This window comes from Sciurus vulgaris, assembly GCF_902686455.1.
Source record: "Sciurus vulgaris genome assembly, chromosome: 6".
NCBI lineage: Eukaryota > Metazoa > Chordata > Mammalia > Rodentia > Sciuridae > Sciurus > Sciurus vulgaris.
In genome coordinates this window covers 144,336,759-144,360,633 of record NC_136466.1, presented here as the reverse complement: position 1 = coordinate 144,360,633, position 23,875 = coordinate 144,336,759, and the positions used below count along the sequence as shown (strand labels likewise).

General features: G+C 41.3%; 2 pseudogenes across 2 annotated transcripts; one reads left to right on the top strand and one right to left on the bottom strand.

Moving 5' to 3' along the window:
• Positions 1 to 3,786: 3,786 nt before the first annotated feature.
• On the top strand, positions 3,787 to 4,669 carry LOC306664165 (large ribosomal subunit protein eL8-like; annotated as a pseudogene). Its single transcript has one exon. The product of its transcript is annotated as a large ribosomal subunit protein eL8-like (transcript).
• Positions 4,670 to 22,296: 17,627 nt separating this feature from the next.
• LOC306664367 (growth arrest-specific protein 7-like) lies at positions 22,297 to 23,271 on the bottom strand (annotated as a pseudogene). The gene has a single exon. The product of its transcript is annotated as a growth arrest-specific protein 7-like (transcript).
• Between the last annotated feature and the right edge of the window lie 604 nt (positions 23,272 to 23,875).

Here is a 23,875-nt window from a genome sequence, read left to right as displayed (position 1 = left end):
TGGCTACTACCGTAGCAAGAAGAGACTGAATCAGGTGATACACTAGTTAATTAAGGAGGCACCAGTGATGCAATTCTCTGAAATGGTTAAACAATCTGCCAAGGTGCTGAACATGATGAAAATGATGGTGCAACCATCATTTCACATACGCAATGATGACATTTCCTTGAAGTTCAGAGCATGTTAAAACTGTGCAAAAATACTTTGTGTTTCTATGTGAAAGTTGAACTAGATTCTAAATTCATTTAATTCTGACAACCTTACAAGGTAGGTGGTATTATTATTATTTATAAGATTGAACCCAGAACCTCTTGCAAGGCACTATTATTATCACTAGGGTACCCTTCTCCTCCCCCCAAGTAAGAGGCATGAGTTTATTGAAGGAATAGGAAAAGGGAAAACAAACATTCTTAAGGGAGAGAGTGAGTCTTCTCAGAAAGGACAAGGATGGCAGGCCCCTCCCACCTTCCAACTTAATTGGGGCTCCCAGGGAAGTTTAGAGAATCCTGCCCAGGTCCACCTTTGACTTGATTGACAGCACAGGAACCCCATAGACCACTTACAAAAGACAGTGTAGTGCTCACAGAGTTGGAGATTTTGGGAGTTCCTCAATTTCCTGCCCCATTCGTTGACTTATTACCCTTTGAATAGTTTAGCAAGCTTTTTTTTTATGAGGGTCTTGATGTTTTGATTTCCAGGATGATTGAGGGTTTTGACAGTTTCTGTGATAAAGAAGGCTCTAGGCCACCTGTGTGTGACATGATCTTGAAACAATAATTTTTCTTCAGGGGATGTGATTATGAGGGGGGCTCCCTGTGGTTTTCAATCACCCTTCATTGTCTTTTCCATGCTCACCCAACTAAGGACTTGGGTCCCCAAATTACTTTAGGGCATTTGGGTGTTGATTTATCTGGCTGCTTCCTGGTGAGAGAGGGTAAAGTTAGGGGGAAGTACCCTTGTTCTCTGTTAGGTGGGGCATGGTCAGTTAAGGGTATGTAGTGTCAGGGCAATTCAAAAGTCCATGGTGGCAGTTGGCAGGTGATGGGATGAGGCATACATAGGGCAGGGAACTGTGCTTAGACATGAATTAGAATTCCCACAGAAATGAGTCTTGAGGGAGGCCCTACAATGTTTTGTTGGTCTGGAGATACAGATAAAGAGTAATAGAGAAAGAGGTCTCTTTACCCTAATGGGAATTGGGATTCTGAGTCTCCTGATCACTGGCCTTCAGATTCTAAAAGGGTTTACCCTTGTCAAAAATTCAATTGCCAGTGGGCAAGTTTGTCTCCCAAAAGGACAGTGGGTGAAAGCCTCAATTCTGAGGCCCCCGAGGGCTATGACATTAGAGTTCCAATCAAGAGATCTTTTGGTCCTTACTAGAGTGAGCTCTAGCCAAAGAAACATTTATTATCTCAAGATTTTTCTTCTAGTCCTCAAGAATCTTAGGTGAAGAATAGAGGTTCAGAAGAGGCTAAACAGAAAAAGTAACCAGAATAGAATTGGGGTAACCCTTGACAACATGGTGGCAAACGTGTTATAGGACAAAGGGCCTGCCACACAGCTGAGGCAGCCCGAGGCCCCCTCTTCAAACCCTGAGTCTTACAATCATGCCAGGACGACTTAAGACATTTCACTATCTTTTGGCTCAGAATTACAGGCATGAGTTTATTGAAAGATAAGAAGAGGGAAAGAGGACACTCAAGGGAGAGAGTAGGTCCTCTCAGAGAGGATAAGGACCTTATTTCTAGGTTTTGATGAGGAAACTGAAGCACAGAGAAGTTAAGTAACATTTCCAGGGTCACATAATTAATAAGCTAAGAGCCAGGATTTGAACCCAAGGTCCTTACTGCAAAGATAGAGCTTATCCATTATGGCATTTTGCATCAAATGTGGGAGATCACCCTTTTGCGAAGAAGTTGTACCTTGGGCATAGAGAAATGGTATGATCTTCCATTGGCTAAATATCCTTTTTTTTTTTTTTTTTTTTCACTCAGCCTGCCTGGAGAGAAGTCCTGTGGTCACCTGTTATCAATGACATTACACTCAGTTTTGTCCACAAAACGTGTCCTATTTATGTTGCCCAATTTCTGAACAATACCTGGGATTAGGTATATCTAGCCTCCTACACAAGAGAAGTGAATATGAAAGATTAAATTCCACTAATGGTAATCTCTGTACTTCTTCCTTTATATTCCACTGGGTCTTCCCTTTTATAATCTTTGCCCCAGACAGCTAGACCTGAGCCATCCACTATTCCGGGAGTGTAAAAATAAGGGATCTCTGAGTGTAAGGAATAGAAACCACCTCTGACTAGTGTGATGAAAAGAGGACTTTAGAGGAGGCCATTGAGAACCCAGACTCAGCAGGAAGTATGAGATTCAGACTTAGAATTGGTCAGGAATAAAGTCAGCTCTGGAGGGTAGGGAGGCAGGAGCTGCAGGACAGCCTGGACAGATATCACTGTCCAATGAATGGGCACCAACCATTTTCATTTCATTTCTCTGCAGAACCCTGGAACCAGACACAGAATCAATTGCAGATGGATTGCAGATTTAAATGTGAAAGGAAAATCAATGAAGCCTTTAGAGAAAAACCAGGAGAGCACTTTTGGGCCAGAGATGGCAAGGCAGGCCAGGCAAGCCTCCCCTCAAACAAAGGCAGGCTTGTGGAAGGGAAGATTCCTCATTCACACCAGGAAAAGAAACAGGGTAGGGCAAAGAGACTCAGAAGCTGGCACATACCTGTGGCTTGGTGGCATGAGAAGTTCAAGCATAGCAGACTCTAGGCCCATCCCAGCATGACTGATTCTAGATCCCTTCCATGGTGGCTTAGATTTCTATGATACACTTCCTTCTTGATCAAAGTCAGCTCAGCCTGCCAGGAAAGGACCTCAGGACCCATAGTGGGGCAGGGCATAGGCAAGAGATCATCATTACTCCTAATGGAGACAGTCAACTCACTGGGTACAATGGATTAGGGAAAAGCCTGGTGGCTTAGCAGTGTTGAAAATCCAGTATTCCCAGAGAAGCTATTTGAAACTGTAACACACAGCTATGAAATACTGAAGCCAAAATTCAGGACCACTAGTGACTTCAACAGCTCTGTAAAGTATAGAGCAGTGGAAGAAGAGATCTCTTGCTTTGCATATGTTTTAGCAAAACAAACAAACAAACAAATCCCACTATTATGCCAGGTGGTTACATGTGCCATGTTATTTAATCCTCCAAATAACTCTATTATTTGAATCATTATGACTTTCCCCATTTAAGAGATGAGGAAACTGAGACTTAGAAGGTTCAAGGCACTTGCCTCAAGTTACACAACTATTTAAAGAGGCAGAACTTCTTTTTAAGCATTGGCAATATGACTCCAGAAACACTTAAAAATGTGTGTAAGTCTCTCCCAGACTCCAAAACTGACTCTGAGCAAGGACTGGCAACCAGAGATGCATCCAAAGTCAAGCAGACACATCCCGGGGCACTGCAGTATGAGAAACAGGGAGCCAAAGGGGCAAAGAGTAGGAGGGCATGTCAAGCAGTCAGGTATGAGCATGTGATTATATGGAGGCATAGTTTGTACAACCTTCATTTACCTTGAATTTTACTTTGAGAGGACACCTGAACCTGGTTATAGGTGTCATGTGGGACTTCTATCACCAGATTGATAATGAGACTCATGGGCTCCTTTAGAGTTCCACAATGGCACTTGCCTTGAAAACTTGCTACTTTTTAAAAGAAATTTTATTTATTTTTATTTTATTGTGTTAAGAACAATTAATGGCTTTCTTTCTCCTCCAGCAGCCCAAGATGCCAAAAGGAAAGAAGGCCAAGGGGAAGAAGGTGGCTCCAGCCCCCGTCGTGGTCAAGAAGCAGGAAGCCAAGAAGGTAGTGAAACCGCTGTTCGAGAAGAGGCTGAAGAACTTTGGCACTGGACAGGACATCCATCTCAAAAGGGACCTTACTTGCTTCGTAAAGTGGCCCCGCTACATCCGGCTACAGCGGCAAAGGGCTATTCTCTATAAGCGGCTGAGAGTGCCTCCTATGATTAACCAGTTCACCCAGGCCTTGGACCGCCAAATAGCCACCCAGCTGCTCAAGCTGGCCCACAAGTACAGGCCAGAGATGAAGCAGGAGAAGAAGCAGAGGCTGTTGGTCCGGGCTGAGAAGAAGGCTGCTGGCAAGGGGGATGTCCCCACAAAGAGACCACCAGTCCTTCGAGCAGGGGTCAATACTGTTACCACCTTGGTAGAGAACAAGAAAGCTCAGCTGGTGGTGATTGCACAGGATGTGGATCCCATTGAGCTGGTTGTCTTCCTGCCTGCCCTGTGTCGCAAGATGGGAGTCCCTTACTGTATCATCAAGGGGAAGGCCAGGTTGGGGTGTCTGGTTCACAGGAAGGCGTGCACCACAGTTGCCTTCACACAGGTTAACTCAGAAGATAAAGGAGCTCTGGCTAAGCCGGTGGAAGCTATCAGAACCACTGCAATGACTGATATGATGAGATCCGTCGCCACTGGGGAGGCAATGTCCTGGGTCCAAAATCTGCGTCTCGAATCCACCAAGCTGGAAAAGGCAAAGGCTAAAGAACTTGCCACAAAACTGGGATGAAAGTACACTGTTGGGTTTCTGTACATAAAAATAATAAATTGTCCTTCATCCAGTGGAAAAAAAAAGAACTATTAATGGGCAATATACTCTGTTAACTTTTATTATTATTATTATTATTATATTATTTTGGAGACAGGGTATTTCTGTGTTGCCCTGGTTATCCTTGAACCCCTGTGCTCAAGCGATCTGTCCAACTATATATATATGTGCATATATATATGTATATATCTATCTCGTATATATATTATATATGTATGTATATATATATACACACATATATACATATATACATATATATATATATATATATATAGAGAGAGAGAGAGAGAGAGAGAGAATGTATCAGCCCTCAGGTAGCTGGAACTACAGGTTCAGGCCACATGCCCAGCTTAACAAATTAAGTTTATAATGCATTTAACTATAAAGATAATGTCTAGCCACTCTCTAAAAGTTATTAATCTTGCTTAACTGAAACGTGATGCCTATTGATTAGTAACTCTTCATTTTGCCCTTTCCCCAAGTCTTGAAAACCACCATTCCCTTTTTTGATTCTACATTTTTGGATATTTTAAGGTACCTCAAATCAGTGGCAGCATAAAGTATTTTTATTTCTGTGACTGGCTTATTTTACTTGGCATAATGTCCTCAAGTTTCCTTCATGTTATTGCAGGATTTCCTTCCTTCTTTAAAGTTGAATAATAGTCCACTGTGTATGTGCCACATTTTGCTTATCCCTTCATCTGTTGATGGACATTTAGGTTATTTTCACATCTTAGCTATTGTGAATAGTGACGAAATGACAAATCCTGCTGCTTTGAACTATTTTGCATGCACACCTAACTTCTTCAACACCAATGATTTTGGCCTTGCTAAAATTGGTCAATGATTCTTTTGCCTGTAGAAATATGCACATATTTCTTACCATGGCCTCCAAAAACTTGCATAACTAAAAACCCCCAAGTTTTAGCTGTAGTCTTCCCAACCTCCCCTTTGAGTCCCACATAGTAGATTCACTCCAGGTTCTTCCACTTTGCTTTCCTGGTACACCCTTTCCCCTTGTCTCTACCAATGTTACCTATCCTTCAAGGTGTAGTTCAAATCCTATCCCCTCCACTTAGCCTTCTATATTAGTCAGGGGTTTCCAGAGAATTGTCCAACTATATATATATGTGCATATATATATGTATATATCTATCTCGTATATATATTATATATGTATGTATGTGTGTGTATATATATATATATATATATATATAGAGAGAGAGAGAGAGAGAGAGAGAGGATGTATCAGCCCTCATATCTGAGGAATTGAATTGAATCCAGAAATGGATTCAATCAACTGCAGATTAAAAATATTATATCCTCTGCCAAAATTGTGTCCATAATGAACATATACAGACTTTTTCCTCGTAATTTCATTATTCCCTAAACAATTCAGTAAAACAACAATTTACATAGCATTTACATTGTATTAGGTATTACGGGCAATCTAGAGATAATTTATAAGTATACAGAAGGATGTGCATAGTTTATATGCAAATACTACTCGTTTTATAAAGGGGACTTGAGCATCCACGAATTTGGTATCCAGGGAAGTCCCGGAAGCAGTTCTGCATAGGTACTGAGGAATAATTCTGAAAATCTCTCTCTCTTCTCTCTCTCTCTCTCTCTCTCTCTCACACACACACACACACACACAGAGGGAGAGAGAGAGAGAGAAATTGACTCGTGGATGTGGATGCTGAGGAGTCCCAAGATCTACAGTCCAAGTTGGAGACTTAGGAAAGATACGTAGTTCAATCCAAGTCTGAAGGCCTGAGAACCTGAAGAGCTTATGGTGTAAGTCCCATTCTGAAAGCTGGCAGTGTTGAGACTTAAGAAGAGACAATGTTTTTGTTTGAGTCCAAAGACTGGAAAAATGACAAATGTCCCAGCTCAAGCTGTCTGGTGGGAGGGGTATCTTCTTTCCAGTAGGAAGGTCAGCCTCTTTGCTTTATTCAATTCTTCAACCTATTGAATGAAGCTTACCCACACTAGGGAGGGCAATCGGCTTTACTAAGTATGCCAATTAGATGTGAATCTCATCCAAAACCACTATTATTTCTTCAGCTCCCAAAACCACTATTATTGATATGCTCAGAATAATGTTTGACCAAATATTTGGGTTTTCCATGGCCAAGTCAAATTGATCATACAAATTAACCATCATAACATCCTTCAGTTTAAAGAACTGGAACTATTTTCTCCCCTCCTCTTCTTCCTCCTTCTCCTCCTCCTCCTCCTCTTCTTCCTCCTCCTTCTTCTTTCTATATTGGGGATTAAACCCAGGGGTGCACTACCACTGAACTTTATCTTCAGATCTTTTTTATTTTTTATTTTGAGACTGGGTCTCACTAAATTGCCCAAACTGTCCTTGAACATGCAATCCTCCTATCTCAGCCTCTCAAGTTGCTGGGATTAAAGGTAGCATATAGTTGCCTGGCACCATGACAGGCAGTTGTGGTTATTCTTGAAGGGCAGGATTTTGGAGGGGAATGTAGTGTTTCCTGTTTTACTGTTTACTGTTCAAAAAGAGGCTTAAAGGGCTGGAACTTTGAATAAATTGTGCTTTCTTATTCTGTGTGTTTTTCAATTTTCCAAATTTGTATACTGAAAAATACTGATCTAATTCCAACTACTAGTTTATAGAAAATGAAGATGACAGAGGAGCATCAACTGATGCACTAAGCAAAACCATGACTGTTAGAATCTGTGATATTGTAAAAGGAATATTTGGATTTCATCCCTGTTCCTGGTTTATGACTCCTTCCCCAAGGCAGGCTATGGAAACTACTATTTCTTTTATCCAAGGGGCATCATAGAAATTCTAATCATTCCCTATTCCATCTTGGAGTTGGCCATAAAGAAGTTCTCTGACTTTTCCAGCAGTAGGTCATAAAACCCTCCTCATACCAGAAGGGTTCTTGACAGAAAGGTCAACAAGAATACTAAAGCGGATGGGTTTCACTGGGTTTTCCCACCCAATCTGTTAACATTACCTATGCAATGAAGTCTCCACAACTCCATAAAAATCTGAAAGACAGGGGTCAGAGAGCTTCTGAATAAATGAACACCTGGAGATTCCTCTTAATCTGTGCCCTTTGTAATATCCTTTATAATAAACCTGTAAATGGAAGTGTTTACCTGAGTTCTGTGAGCTGCTCAAGCAAATTAATTAAGGGGGGGGTGTGGGAACCTGGTATATATTTGGTTGGTCAGAAGCACAGGTAAAAACAACTTGGCTCATGACTGGCATCTGAAGTGGGGTGGGGGACAGTCTTGGCACTGAACCTCCAACCTGTGGAATCTGATGCTATCTGCAGGTAGATAGTGTCAGAACTGAGTTGAAGTAGAGGACCCCTAGCCAGTGTCTTCTGCTGAAGCACTGCTTGCTTGCTGGTGGGAGAACTCCCCACACCTTTCGAGGTCACAAAAATCTTCTCTTCTGATTGTTGTGGTGTGAGAGCAGAGGGAAAATGGACACTGTTTTGTTTTTTTTTTTTTTTGTTTCCAAAGGAGAGAAAACTATGCATGATAAATAATCTGGTCTCTTCAACAGATAAACTGCAAGTGTTATAAAAAGAAATGGAAGGAGAATCAATGATTAAAAGAGATTTAAGTGACATAGTAACCATTTGCAATTTGTGGACATTATTTGGATCCCATATCCTCCCTGGTCCCCCCCACAAAAAAATCTCTACAAAGAAAAATCAGAAAAATTTGTAACATTTATGAGACATTTTGAAATTTGAACACTAACAGAAGAATTGACACAATTAAGAGATTTTTTCAAGATGGAATAATTGTGTATGGCTGTCATGGTTTGGATATGAAGTATTCCCCCAAATCATCTGTGTTAGCAGAAACATTCAGAGAGGAAATGGTGAGATTATGAGAGTGGTATCCTAATCAAATTATGAGGCACTGTTATAGTTTGGATGTGAGTATCTGTGTTAATGCAGGGTTGTGAGAGCTGTAACCTAATTAGTTCATCCTAGTTTGAATGTACCAATTGGGTGGTACCTATAGGCAGGTGCGGTGTGACTGGAGGAGGTGGGTTACTGGGGGCATGCCCTGGAAGGGTTTATCTTCCCTGTGGCCCTCCCTGCTCTGCTTCCTGGCTACCATGAGGTAAGCATCTTTCCTCCACCATGATGTTCTGTCTTACCTTGGGCCCAGAGCAATGGATTTGGCCAGTTGTAGACTAAATCTTTGAAAAAATGAACCCAAATAAACTTTTCCTCTTCTCAATTGTTCTTATCAAGTATTTTGGTCACAGCAACAAAAAAATGACTAACACAATGGCTATGTTTTAAAAACCTATTTTTAAGGGCTGGATGTGTTGGCACATGTCTGAATCCCAGTGACTCAGGAGACTGAAGTAGGAGGATGGCAAATTTGAACCCAGCCTCAGAAACTTAGCAAGGTCCTGGGCAACTTGGCAAGGACTTGTCTCAAAATTTAAAAAAAGCACCCCTGTGTTCAATTCCCAGTACCAAAAAACAAAGCAAAACAAACCCTTATCTTTTAGAGAAGCATGCTCAAATATTTATGGGTGAAGTGATGTCATATCTAAGATTTGCTTCAAAATAGTTTTGAAGAAGAGTAAATAGATGAGGGTATGGATGGCTCATGGATTGGTGGTTTTGGGGGGTTAGGTTATGTATAGATCAGGGACCTTAGTGTACTATTTGGTCTATTTTGTGTCAGATAGAAATTCTCCAAAAATAAAAGGTCTAAAAATTATGATATATTTAATACAATTTGATTTCAGGTGATCATTTTTACCCTAACAACTGTGGAAGACTTATTTTAAAAACTTAAAATTTCACACAGAAGATAGTTTCAAATGCTAAGAGATAGTCATCCCTATTTTCCTCCTACCACACAACATAATTGACATCCTGGCTGCAGAACTTGTGTGAAATCATGCATAACACAAAGTTAATTGTCAGCTCACTTTGGGTCTCTGGCTGCAACTGAGCCATGATTTGGCTGGTGCCTTCTGGTTCAGTTGAGACTTTCCCTGCTATAGAGACACGGGCTAGGCACCAGAGCCTATGCAAAATCTAGAGGGGTTGCTAAGATACTGGAGGCCTCTGCCTTCATGAACTTGGATCAATAATTTATTATATATTTTATAAATAACTAGAAGAGAGGAGTTCAAAGCTTTCTAACACACACACACACACACACACACACACACACACACACACACAATTTAAGGAGAGGTGAATCTTAATTACCATGATTTGATCATTGCAATCATATACAGGTATCAAATCATTACACTGTCCCTTAAATATGTGCAATTTTATGTTTTGATTACAATTTTTTTAAAAGGAAGGAAGTATTGTGTTAGTTTTTTGGTGCTGTGACCAAAATATCTGACATAAATGTCTCAGAGGAGGAAAGATTTATTTTGACTTGTGGTTTCAGAGGTTTTAATACATGGTCAGTCAGCTCCATTGCTCTGAGCCTGAGAGGATGGAGAAAATCATGGCAGAAGAAAGATGCTCAGCACATGGCAGCCAGGAAAAAGAGAGAAAGAGGAATAGAGAAGAAAGAAGAGAGGGACTGGAGACAAGACATAGTCCTCAAAGACACACAATCAGTGACCTACTTCTTCCAGTTTGACCCCACCTGCCTTTAGTGTCTATCTACCAGCAGTCCATTCAAATTATTAATCAATTAAATTAATTATTCACTGATGAGGTAATAGCCAATCCCATCCCCAAAGCCCCACCTCTGGATATTGTTGCAATGGGGACCAAATCTTCAACACCACAGCTTGGGAGACATTCTAGATCCAAAGAAGAACATTGTACCCCTGAACTCTAAAAGCTCATGCCCATCACACAATGAAAATTCTGTCCTTTCTAAGAGTTCCCACAACCTTAACAGTTCCAGCATTGCTAAAAAGTTCAAGTCCAAAGTCTTCTCTGAGTGAGATTCAAGGCAAACTTAGCTGTGAGCCCCTATAAAAATCAAAAAAGCAAGTTACATGTTTCCAGTATACAATGGCACAGAATAAACATTCCCATTCCAAAAGACAGGAATGGGGACATAGAAAGGAGTGATGGGGCTTCAGCAAGACAAAAGCCCAGCAAAGTAAACATTGGTCCTGGAGCTCTACATCCAGCATCTGTGACACATGGTGGTGGGGATTTGGGCCCCAAAAGCTTAGGAAGCCCTGTTCCAACACCCTTGCGGGTTGCAGATCACATGTCCTGTCTCTTGAGCTGGCTCTGCTCATTGCCTGAAGCTTTTCTTGGTGGATGGTTCACATTCCTGGCATCTTTAACTTCTTGGGATTTCCATTGAAGTTTGGGATTCATTCTTAAACTTCATGCATCACCCCTCAGAGAATGCTCACAGGAGTTCTGACCCTGGGGCACATTGCCTGGCCTCACAGGCCTTCCTTTGAAATCTTGGTGGAAGCCTCCACAATCCCATAACTCTTGAATTCTTCAAACCTACAAAACCAGTACCATGTGGATGAGGCCAAGATCTGCTGCCAACTCAAAGAGTAGTCTGGTTCCCTTGGACCATGGTTGTAGAGGCCTCTGAATTCCTGGGTGACCTAAGTCCTGGGGAAAAATCTTCTTAGGTGGCCTTGTGAGAGCAGGGTGCCCCTGATGCTCTCTTTTCTAGGCAAAATTTTTAAAGAGAGTTTTCACTTTTGCACTCTTGAGTCTTTGATGGTGGTGTCTTACTTTTCCTGAGGTACCCTCAAGGTACCTTTACTATTGTCTCTGTGCAAAGTACTTGGTTTCTCTTTAATAGTGTTAATCTTTCAGCAACCAGAACGTTCTTGGCCTCAGCACTTAGTGAATTATTTTTCAAGTCAAACGGAAAGCTTTTCAAGTCTTTCGACTCTGTTTTTCACTCTTGATTCTCACTGTAAACAGGGTATCATGTGTTAAAGGCTGGGTACCCAGTGCAGCAATATCCAGATGTAAGGCTTTAGGAAATGATTGGCTCATAGGGGCTCTAACTTCATCAGTGGGTCAATTAATCTGGCGGATTAATAATTTGAACTACTGGGAGGAGGTAGAAATTGTAGGAAGGCGGGGCATGGATGGAGGAAGTAGGTCACTGGTTGTGTACCCTTGGGGACTATGTCTTATCCCCACTGGTCCCTCCCACCAACAACTCTCTGCTTCCTGACTGCCATTAGCTGGGAAGCTTTCCTCTACCACACCCTTCTGCCATGGTGGTCTGCCTCACCTCAGACCCAGAGCAACAGAACTAACCACTCATGGACTGAAACCTCTGAAATTGTGAGCCAAATATATATCTTTCCTCCTCCAAGTGGTTTATGTCAGATATTTTGGTCATAGTGACAAAAATATGACTAACACACTGCTGCACAGATCGTCAGCTGGCCTCCTGGGATATAAACCACATTCAATTAAAAGACAACGACTTTACCATAGTCTTCCCAGTGGTATTGTAGAAGGAAAGCAACTCATCCTGACAAGGGTATTCATGCCAAACCCATAGGCATTGTTTGGATTGGTGAGGAGATAGGGTTGGAGTGCACCCCTATGGAGTGTCTCAAATGATCTGTAGACCCAGTTGTATCAGTTTCCTGGGAGGAGGGTCCTATACTGCTTAAGAACTATCAATAATAGCAGAATGGCTTCCTTTTATAACCTCACAGAATTTAACCCAGGTTGGCAGTTATGGAGAGGAACTGTACCATTCCTCTGATTCCAGCGATATGGGAGATCTTACAGAGATAACAGAAGGAGGCATCATTCACAATAAGCAGGGTGGATCCCTGTGCAGCAAGGGTCATAGTACATGCTTGGTGAGGAGTGACTCCTGGAATGACATAATAAGTTCTGGGAATGAGTCAGAGAACGGCTGCAATCAGTTTTGCTTCAATAAGTCTATATAATAATAAAACCAAAAATAAAACACAACAAACACCACCAAAATTCGGTGGCTTACAACACCATAAACACCGCACTTATGTAACTTACCTCTACATGTTCAGATTAGCAGTGGTGGTTCTGCTTCGGGCTGGGAGTTTGGTTCAAATCTCTCCCACAAGTTTCTCACGTAAGAACCAATAACTTTTCTATGCAGATGACAGAGGTTCAAGAAGGCAAGCCAAACCATGCAAGCACATTCAAAACCTCTGTTCAGATGACATCCATTAATATTCCATTGACAAACACATCACACAGTCAAGCCCAATATCAGTGGGTCATGAAAATGTACTCTGCCTACTCCAGCAAGAGAGCCTGAAAAAGTCATATGGCAAAGGCTGTGGATATTTAATTCTGTTTCAGGAAGGGAGTGCAGAATTGAGAGCAGACATCCAATCTCCCACAGGGCCTATGATGGCTGTTTGGAGGTACAAGTGAGTTACCATGGAGACATCTTCAATGAGAAGAAAGAAACTGAACAGTTTGGCCTTGAAGCTGGAAGATTGTTCCTTTGTTACTGTCACTTTGATGTGTATTTCTTGATTTTCATCCTCCAGGCTAAAATTTGAACCTCCGTGATTTTTACCTCCAGGCTAAATTTGAGTCTAGGGAAACTCAAATTACAGGACCATGAACATCTGTCACTGGCAGGAAGCAGCAAGGCCAAGAACATGAGCACACTGAACTTGTAACTTAAAACTTCAACCAGAGGACTATACACTGGTGCAGTGAAATGCAGCAACCAGGACTTCCATTAGAAAAAAAAAAAGGTACTTTTCTATTTTGATTTTGTGTAAAATTATAGATAGTTCTTTCCTATGATTTGACTATAGTTTGTGTCCACCTGGGTCCATGTGTTGGACACTTGGTTCCAGTGTAGAAATGTTAAAAGGTAGTAGGGGGGAAAAAAGGTAGTGGGATCTTTATGAGGTAAGGCCTAGTGATGGGTCATTGGGGTCATTGTCCTCAGAAGGAATTGATGTAGTTTTGTGGGATCCTGGTTAGTTCTCAAGAGAAGTTTATTATAAAAGAGAAAATTTGGCTCTTCCCCATTTCTCCGGCTTCCTATTTCTCCAGGGGATCTATCCCTGTCACATATACTCCCATCATAAAGCCATCACCATGATGTGATGCAGCCAGGAGGGCTTTGCCAGAGCCAGAGCCATGCCGTTTGGACTTTTGACCTCCACACTTATGATCTAAGTAAATTTCTTTTCTTCATATATATATATATATATATATATATATATATATATATATATATATATAAAACACTCAGCTTCAGGTGTTTTTCTTACAGTAACAGAAAACAGGTGGATATACTTTTCCTTGCTCTTCATTTATGTGCTTGATTCTGTGGTGACTACTTTTCATGTCTTAAGAATTTTAACAATGTTTAGTTTATCCAGCATTGTGGGGGAGTGAGCTTTCAACACAACTGATGTTTCTATGTAATGGTTTTGTTCGTTTGTTCTTTCCACAATCCCACAATGCTGGGGACTCGAACCTGGGCCTCCAGCATGCAAGTCAGGCACCCTACGTGATGTGCTATATCGCCAGCACTGTTTCTATGTAATGGAAACTTGTCCCCTCAAGTGCGAAAGTGTTTATTTAAATCTTTTTTTTTTTCGGTACTGGGGATCGAACTCAGGGCCTTGTGCTTGCAAGGCAAGCACTCTACCAGCTGAGTTATCTCCCCAGCCCTAAATCATATTTTATAAAACAAAATTATTCTAAAATATACAACTTACTACCAGTTTTACAAATCACAGGGTCCTAAAGAAATTCAGTCTTTTCTTCAGGACTATTTATGTCTGTTAATGTGCAGCACAACAGTTTCTCTTGCCTTACGTATCTGTTTTCCTTGTTAACACTTCTTTAAAAATAATCTTTAAAGAAGAAATTAGAAAAGGGATTTTTTTATTATTACTAGATCAGGAAGATTATTTGGGATTCAGGACACTCTAATAGATTTGGCAAAATAAAATCTCAATAGATTATGGGAACTCAAGGGAGGAAGTAGGTTCAGGAAACTATCGAGAAAGGTCTTTGCTCCTTGGATGGAGAATCTATAATAAATAACTGGGGAATTACATATGAAGGTTAGGATGGAGATTCATTAAGCCTTAAAGAAGAAAATTCCAACACGTGCTATGATAGTTGAAGAAATTAAGCTAGGTGAAAAAAGTCAAACCCTAATAGACACATACTGTATGATTCCACTTAGATGACATTTCTAGAATAGGCAAATTCTAGTTTAAGAGGAAAGTAGTATGGTCATCATTAGGGGCTGGGGGAAGGAGGAGATGGAGTTATTGTTTAATGGTTATCACATTTCCATTTGGGGAGAGGAAAAGTGTTCTGGAGATGGTAGAGATGATTGCATAGTGTGATGGTCAATTTTATGTGAGAATTTAACTCACATAAAGGATCCCAGATAATTGATAAAATGTTGTTTCTAGACATGTCTGTAAGGATGTTTCTGGAAAGAACAGCATTTGAATTAGGAAATTGAGGAAAGCAGATGGTCCTCCCCAGGGAATTTGGGCATCATCCAGTCTTTTGAGGACGTGAAGAGAATGAAAAGGTGGAAGAAAGGTGAACGGGCTCTATCTGGGTTAAGAATTCATCTTCACCTGCCCTTGGATAGCAATACTTCTCAGGCATTTGGGCTTCCAAACTTACACCAGGACCAACCCCTCTCCTCCCATTTGGCCTTGGATTGAATTATACCACCAACTTTCTTGATTCTCCAGCTTGCAGGTGATAGGTTATGGGACTGTATAATTCAATCCAAGGCCAAAGACCAAAAAAAAAAAAAAAAAAGTTAATTTCTTTTAGGTTTATAAGAAAAAAGGGGGTTCAATATTTGGACTTCAATTTTTCTCTAAGATGGTCAAGATAGGATGGAGATGATACTCAAATTTTATTTTATAGTTATAGGATTTTTAAAAATTGTGATACAATTATATTTAACATGAAATTTGCCTTTTTAAGGATACAGTTCAGTGACATTAAGCACATTCACATTGATGTTAGATAAAATCCAATATTTTTCCTTTTTTCTTACATTCAGTTTCCTCCTGAGGGCTCTCAGACTGGTGCCTGGTAGAGTCAAGTTTACTGCAACAAGAGGCCCTCTCACTGATGTCCACTGGACTCTTCAGACATTGAATTTGTTCAACAGTAAGATTCTAATGTGCCTCTCTTTTAAAGACTCCAAAGAGTGAATAGGATTCACAGGACTGTCACAGCACCAGTCCCATATCTACCATATTTAGAAACTTAAATTTAATTCCAAATCCTGATCCATCCAACCCTAACCCTATGTTTCTAAATACACAAAGTTTACTCTAGACATTTATGATTACCAAAGACTAAGACCATGAGGTATGAGAGATGGAGAACAGGCAGAGAAATCCTTTTGTTTCCAACCCTACCAGAAAGCCAGTCTTTCCAGATCTGCTCTTTGGAGACCATAACCTCACCAAGAGATGAGTTAGAGAACCATACATTTCATATATGCAGAAGAAAAACGTTCCCTCCTTTGGAGGCTGGCGGTGTAGACGTTCCTGCCTTCTGTGGTCATCATGTTTAATTGAGGCTCTTTTATTAGACATCTAACTGTTTCAAGCTTCTTAATTTTACCTTCCCCTGTGCTCTAGAGGTCAGAACTCTGTCTAGTGACATAGCTTCCTAACTCTCTCCTGAACAGGCATTCTTAGTCCTGTATGCCTCTTGTAAAAGAATGGCTCAGCTCTATGCAGAGATTCAGCAGAGATGCCCCAGGAAAGCCATTCCAATTGTTTGCCACCAGTATCCATTGGAAATTGCTCCTGGATCTTGGTAATGTGTCTGTTTTCCCCAAGTCTCACATTTGTGTCAACTGGAATCTCCCTCAGACTGAACTGAATTGTCTCTTGAAGGCTGTACTCTCTGCCATCTGTTCATCCTCAAATCCTAGGCTTTTTTCAGCTTTTCATATTTTTTACATCCTGTCTTTGATTTCAAGACTTGCATGACTTTCTTCTGCTATGTCTTTTTCTGCAGTATTGGAATCTGCCTCTGGTGTTCCATATCCCCTGTAGTTTCCATATTCCTTCAGAAGGGGTTTGAGCAGTTTAGCCATCTACTTACGTTGATTCATTCTTCTTTAATGGCTCACTGCACCTGGGTGCCTTTACTTCTACATACTTTTTGCTTTCTGGCTCACATTCTTTTTCCCACTGTGCTGGGAATTGAACACAGTGTCTCACATGTGCTAGGTGAGTACATTTCCATTGAGGTATACCCTCATGCCCAGGTGTTTTTCTACCATAATCCTCTGCATAATCCCTCATGGGATCCCAGAAACAGAGACATAAAATCAGTGAGTTTTGGGTTCCCTGAAAGCATTTTCAAAGAAGCAACAATGGCAACAAGCAAATTTTAATATCTCTTCCTGCAACAAATAATTCCATCCTAGGGATAGTTGTTAGGACATTTTCTTGTACTATACCAAAAATACCAGAGGCTGAATATTTTATAAAGAAAAGAGGTTTATTTAGCACAACACAGTTCTGGAGAATCAAGAGTGTGACACTGCATTATTTTGACTCTGGTGAGGACCTTATGATAGATGTTATCACAATTCTGGGAGCACATGCAGAAGAGATCGAACGGAAAGCCAGAGAGAGATTCAGGTGCCATGCTTACTCTGATTATAACTCACTCTTGTGGGAACCAACCAGGATCCCATAAGAACTACATTAATCTCTTCTGAGAGTGATCCCTCCAATGGCCTAATCACCTCCCATTAGGCCCCACCTGTTACAAGTCCCACCATCTCTCAACATCATCACACTGAGACCAGGCCTCTGGTATAGGAAGCTTTGGGGAAAACACTCGAACTATATCCAAACCATAGCAGTTATTCTCTATTCAAAACAATTAACAAAGTCTAGACTTGGCTTATTATTATTCCATCTGGTTTGCCTTTAATTTTCCTTGTCCCCAGGTCTCTCCTTGGAGTCTACCATAGTTTGAATGTGTTGGAAACTTGATCCCCTACATGGAGGTGCTGGGCAGTGGGACCTTTAGGTCACCAGGGTTCTGCCTTCATGTGTGAGAAATGTGATTATCATGGGAGTGAATTCCTATTAAAGGGAACTTTTATAAGGCTCCCCTACATCTTGCTCTCTCTAGCCCTTCTGCATTCTGCCATGGAATGACAGAACAAGAAGGCCTTTGCTAGATGCCAACCCAATCTTGAACTTCCTAGCCTAAAAAAACATGAGCCAATAAGTTTCTGTTCATTATAAATTACCGGGTTTGTGGCATTCTGTTACAGCAGCACAAAATAGACTAAGATGGATCAAATTTTATACCTATATCAGGCATGTTCCTTCAGGGTCAGGAAATACCCATTTACATGGATAGCAAATGACATTCAGTTAATAATGTTTTGGTTACGTGAAGGATTACTAATTTTTTTTTTTTTTTTTTTTGGTACTAGGGCTTGAACCCAGAGGCACTTTACCACTGAGTCACATCTCCAGCCCTTTCTATTTTTCATTTTGAGACAGGATCTCACTGCGTTGCTGAGGTCCTTGCTAAGTTGCTGAGACTGGCATTGAATTAGCAATCCTCCAGCTTCAGACTCGTGAGTTATTGGGGTTACAGATGTGTGCCACTATGCCTGGTTATTTTCCTGATTTTCAAAAAATTGTGTCAAAATACTCACAATAGAAATTTATTATTTTAATCATTAAAAATTATTTACAATTGTCAAAATGTGGAAGCACTCCTACTACTTAGAGATAGATGAATGGATAATCATCTTCAGTGTCTTAAAGGTTGGTGACATTAAGTCCATTCATATTGTTCTATCATCCGTCTGTAGAATCATCATTCTAAAATGAAATTTGGTGCAGTAACTCCTCATCTCCCTTTTCTTCCTCCTATTCTCTGTCAGTCACCATGCTGCCTTTTGTCTTTATGATGGGGACTATTCCAAGGGCCTCATGTAAGTGGACACATGCAGCATTTGTCAATTAGTGCCTAACTTCTTGGCACAATGTCTTCAGACTCATCCATGTAGTAAAATGTGTCACGATTTCCTTCCTTTATGGGCTGAATAGACTGTTGTGTGTATAAACCTCATTTTGTCTATTCATCTGCTGATAAACATGAGGCTTATTTCTACATTTTGGCCGCTGTGAACAATGCTGCTATGAACGTGAATGTACAAAAGTCTATTCAAGACCCTGCTTTCACTTCTTTGGAGTACATACCCAGAAGTGAAATTGCAGCATTATATGACAGTTCAATTTTAATATTTTTGAAGAACCCCATACTGTTTTCCATAGATGCAGTAACATTTTAAGTTCCTACCATCAATGCACAGGGTTCTAATTTCTCCCACATCCTTGACAGAATTTATTTTCTCTCTCTCTCTCTCTCTTTTTTTTTTTTTTTTTAATAAAAGTCATCCTAATGGGTGTGAGATGGTATTTTATAGTGGTTTTGATTTGCATTTCCCTACGGATTAGTGACATTGATCATCTTTTCAAGTATTAATTGATATTTGTGTATCTCTTTAGGGATAATATCCATTCAAATCCTCTACTCATTTTTAATCGGGTTATTTGTTTTTGTTGTTGAGTTGTAGGATTTCTTCATATATCATGGATACCCTAATCAGATATATGACTGGAAAATATTTTCTTGCATTCCATGGGCTGCCTTTTTACTCTTGATTATTTCTTTGATGGACAGAAGTTTTAAATTTTGACATAGTCCCATTTGTCTATATTTACTTTTGTTGCCTGTCCTGTGCTTCTGTTGTCTTAACCAAGACATTTTGGAGAAATCCAATGCCATTAAGCTTTCCCCCTATGCTTTCTATTAAGATTTTTATAGTTTCACTTTTTATATTTAGGGCTTTGATCCATTTTGAGTTAATTTTTTTAGAAGGTGTTAGGTAAGGGTTCAAATTCGTTCCTTTGTATGTGGATGCCCAGTTTTCCAGCAAAATTTGACAAGATGACTGTCCCTTTCCAATTGGAACGATCTTGGCACTTTTGTGGAAAAACATTTGATCAGGTATCCTAGGATTTTTAGTTTATTTCTGGGCTCTCTATTCTACTCCATTGGTCTGTATATCTGTGTTTATGCCAGTTGAACACTCTTGATTACTGTAAGTTCTGTACTAAATGTTAAAATCAGGAAATGTGAGATCTCCCACTTTGTTCTTCTTAGAGATTGTTTTGGCTATTTGGGTTTGAGATAGGAATTTTAGAATGTGTTTTTCTATTTCTGTAAAAACATCATTGAGATTTTGCCAGAGATTTGCACTGAATCTGTAGATTACTTTGGGTAGTACTGATGTTTTAACAATAGTAAGTCTTCCAATCCATGAACACAGAATCTTTTCCTGTTTATTTTTGTGTTTAAATGTTTCAGCAATATTATACAGTTTTGAATATACAAGTCTTGGCTCTCATTGATTAAACTTATTCCTATTTTTTTATGCTATTGTGAAATGAATTGTTTTATCAATCTCATGTTTATATTTATTTGTTTTTTTGATTTGCTTTATTTAGTATATTGGACATCTTTCTAATATAAACTATGAGAAAGAATTCTGATTTAATGGGAGAGATGCCAAAAGATTCAAGCTTAATGTCATCCATTATTAGCACGTAAAACTGAGGGAAAGATCAGTGAATTGTGCCTGTAGAATTTTGCCTCTATGGGATATGTAAGGGTCAAGTCCAAAGCCATTGATGGGAAAGATGAAGAAAGATGGACTCTCAGAGCATGGGTTTCTGACTAGAATCTGTTCCTTGCCCACTGTGTCAATTTTTTCTCCCAGTCCCCTCAGGTTGATTCTCTAGGTTAATATGGTGGACATCATGTTTGCTGTAGTAGTGATAGTAGGAAGTGACAGGTTGAACCCAGTGGCAGTGTTGAAAAGCTTCCTGAGTCACATTTGGCCCAGTCTTCTCCAGGGAAGATGGACAGAGGGAAAGGAGGTTCTGGCACCAAGTTGAGGGTTTAGTACTGGACTCTGGAAAGTTCAGAGGAGCTGGAGGCCCAGGTGGCAGGACATGCCTGGATAGCAAGGAGCTCCTATGGCCATGAGAGTCTGCAATGCCCATAAAAGAGACAGCAGTCCAAACTCCATCATGCAGATGGAGCAGTATGGGGGATGACAAAGACCTGCCTTAACCTGTCTCCCATTTGGGACTGACCTAGCCCCATTAAGCCTATGGTGGGCAGCCCAAGAGAGTGTTGGTCAGGGTAGCCCAGTGTTGGACAGGACACTATGGTAGACAGACCCTATCTGGTTTCTGAGGTGAGCTGGTTCATCTTCATCCCTCAAAGCCTCTGGACATGCACAGAGCTGAAGGAGGTCTTGTTGGCTGAGAACTTTGAAAAGCTCCCTCTAGTGATGATACCACCGTTTACAGGTGATGAATTCTGCTCCCTCTAATGTTGAAGTTTGAACACTAGAGAAGCACACCAAGGCAAGCATATTAAGCAGGTTTTATTTAAAAGTAGTAATAATACAGACTTCTCCCAAGGGGGAGAAGGGGGCCATGGCTGATGTTCTAGAATCCCAAGAAGTGAGCACGCCCTACATTTTTTATAGGTTAAGGTCTCTTTTGTTCTCCAGTTCTCTCCCGGTTTATCTCTCCTTCCTGCCTATGTGACTAGGCCTGGTTTTGCAGGTGAGATGCATAAAAGTGAGAAGCGAATGGTCAGGGGGAGGGCCAAAGTGATTCAGCCAGGCAAGGTCCCAGGGGGCATTAAGTAGCAGCTCCCTGCCTGTAGTCCCTGACAAGCACAGGTAAATTTAGTAATCAATGGACTCCGGAGACCTTGACATTCCACTCTCCCAGGGGCAGTCTCCAACTTCCAGAGGCAGATGGCTTTCATGTCCTCCATTTCCCCTATTTGACCTGATCCCCTATTTCTACACTAACTGCCTGTCCCCAATTCTGGCTTCAGTGAGACTGGGCAGGGGTGGCAAGGTAGGAATGGGGACTGCCTTGAGAAAGCAGCTGAGGAATGGATGGATTGGGATTTTCAGAGACTTCAGAGACGATGCCTGGTCTGATAGGAACCATGATTAAATGCTCAGACCTGGAGCTAATTTACAGAATGAGGTAGTTCTATCCTGACCTCTCTAGGCAGGGTTGGTCTGGGAAGACAGAAAACAGGCCTTCCCTGGACTCATGGGGATGAAAAATGACCAAGAAAACCCAGATTTGGGTTCTCAGAATGCAATGAGAAAAATAGAGGGCTGTACGGGATTCTCGATGCAGGCTGAACTGATGGCGCCTTCTATCCATGATTCTGATCCTGACATTGGCTTGGAGGCAGAGACGGCCTTCCCCTGATCTTCCAAAGTCCCAGAGATAAAGGGACCAGTTGGAGGATGGGCCTTGGGGCATCCAAGGGCACAAGTGTGTGATGGCCACCCCTATGGTCCTTAGCAGGGACCACAAAGTTCCAGCCTCTGTTTGTTCTCAGAGCAACAAGCATGGCATAGGGATGAGGGGGCTTCAGTCTTAGAGGCAAGCAGGGTTGCAGGTCTGTCTTCTTGGCCTGAGAATGTTTGGGATCCCCAGCTGGGCCATCAAGATCACCCTTCTGGAATTACTAGTTCTCTCCTCTCTCCTCAGTGGTCAGGAGAGTGGATGAGAGGGCAGCTTCACCCAGTGGGAGCCACCATCTCCTCTCCGGGGGACACCCAGACCTTCTCCTGGGCAGGACCCCTGGGGCCACACAGGCGTGTCTAGATCTCCATGTCCACAAGGTGAATGTTGCCTGTTTTGTGCTCTCTGATCTACAGCTCTCTGTCTTTGGCCGGGTCCACTTTTCGAAGCAGTTGGTCCACAGGCTCAACTGTGCTTTGGTTGAACATATCCATCTGGTGCCACAGCTGTGTGCACTGGCACAAATGTTGCTGGATTACCTCCACCCTCTCCACTTCCAGTCTCTCCATCTCCAAGTGGTGGTCACCATCTCTTCAAACCACTTGGACTGGGCCTGGTTGTAGAGGTCCATGAGGTCATCGCCAGCCTGTGTGGACTTCCTCTGTGCCTTCTTGATGTCCTCCTCTGTCTTGTTGCTCAGCTTGATCTCCAGCTGCTGTGTCTTCATCTCCAGGTCTCTCTGCCGCTCTATGAGGGCTTTCCGGGCTTTCTCCACCGATACATACAGCTGGCAAGTTGCTTGCAGAGGTCAGCGATATGGTGGTCACGCTTTTTCATGTCTTTCTTGAAGTTCTCACGAAAGTTCAATAGGGGCTTCTCTGCCTGAGTGTGAAGCTTGGCGGAGAACTTGAGATGCACTTCTGCTTCATCTGCCAGGTTCTTCTTCACCTGAGCCCATGCTTCTCCCAGGGAGCCTTCCTCCTGTGCAGCCAACGAGTTCCGAGTTCCGAGAGAGCTTAGCCAAGTTCTCTGCATATTCTTCTTCAATCTTTATCCTCTCTCGGATGAATTCACACATTTCTTTCTGCATTTGTTTGCTTTTCAGTTGCTTTTGGAGCAGCAGTTCAAACCTCCATGGTGCCATTGCCTTGGGAGTCTTTCTTATCAGCCTAGAGGAAGTCACAGTAGCTCCACTCAGTGGCTTCAGCAGCTGCTGTGAGGCATTGTGTCTGGGTGAGGGAACTTCTCGCACTTTATCATCTTCTTCTTTATTTTCAAGATTAATATATTTTGTCTTCATTGCCTGAGGTTCTGTCTTCCAAGTGGTCTCCTTTGTTGGTGCTACTTTCCATTGAATTTTTATTTTGGTTTATTGATTCCTTCATTTCAAGGATTTCTTTTCAGGATCTTCATCTTCTTATTTAAGTGATCCTTCACCTCCTGACACATATCTCTGATTTCACTCCTTATATTCTCCTTTAAGTCATGGAGCAGTTTTACTAGGTAAATTCTGAACTCCTTCTCTGCCATTTCTTCTATAATCGAAACATCCTGGTTTGTTTGGAGTGCTTTATTCCCTTGTTTTCTTCATGTTGTTTGTGTTTCTTCCCATCTAGCCACGTAGATCTGAGGCAGTACAGTTTCTACCCTGTAGACTTATAGTGTCCCTGAAGGTTTCAGTACCTCACAAATCTGGGCTTTAGTTTCCATAGGCTCCGCCACGCTGCAGTCCCAAGATGATTCCTGGATCACAAATGATCCATCTGTATTGTTTATTGTTAATGTATAGATATACAATTGATGTTGTGTGTTGATTTTGTAGCCTGCATCTTTGAATTCATTGATTCTAACAGTTATTTTGGTG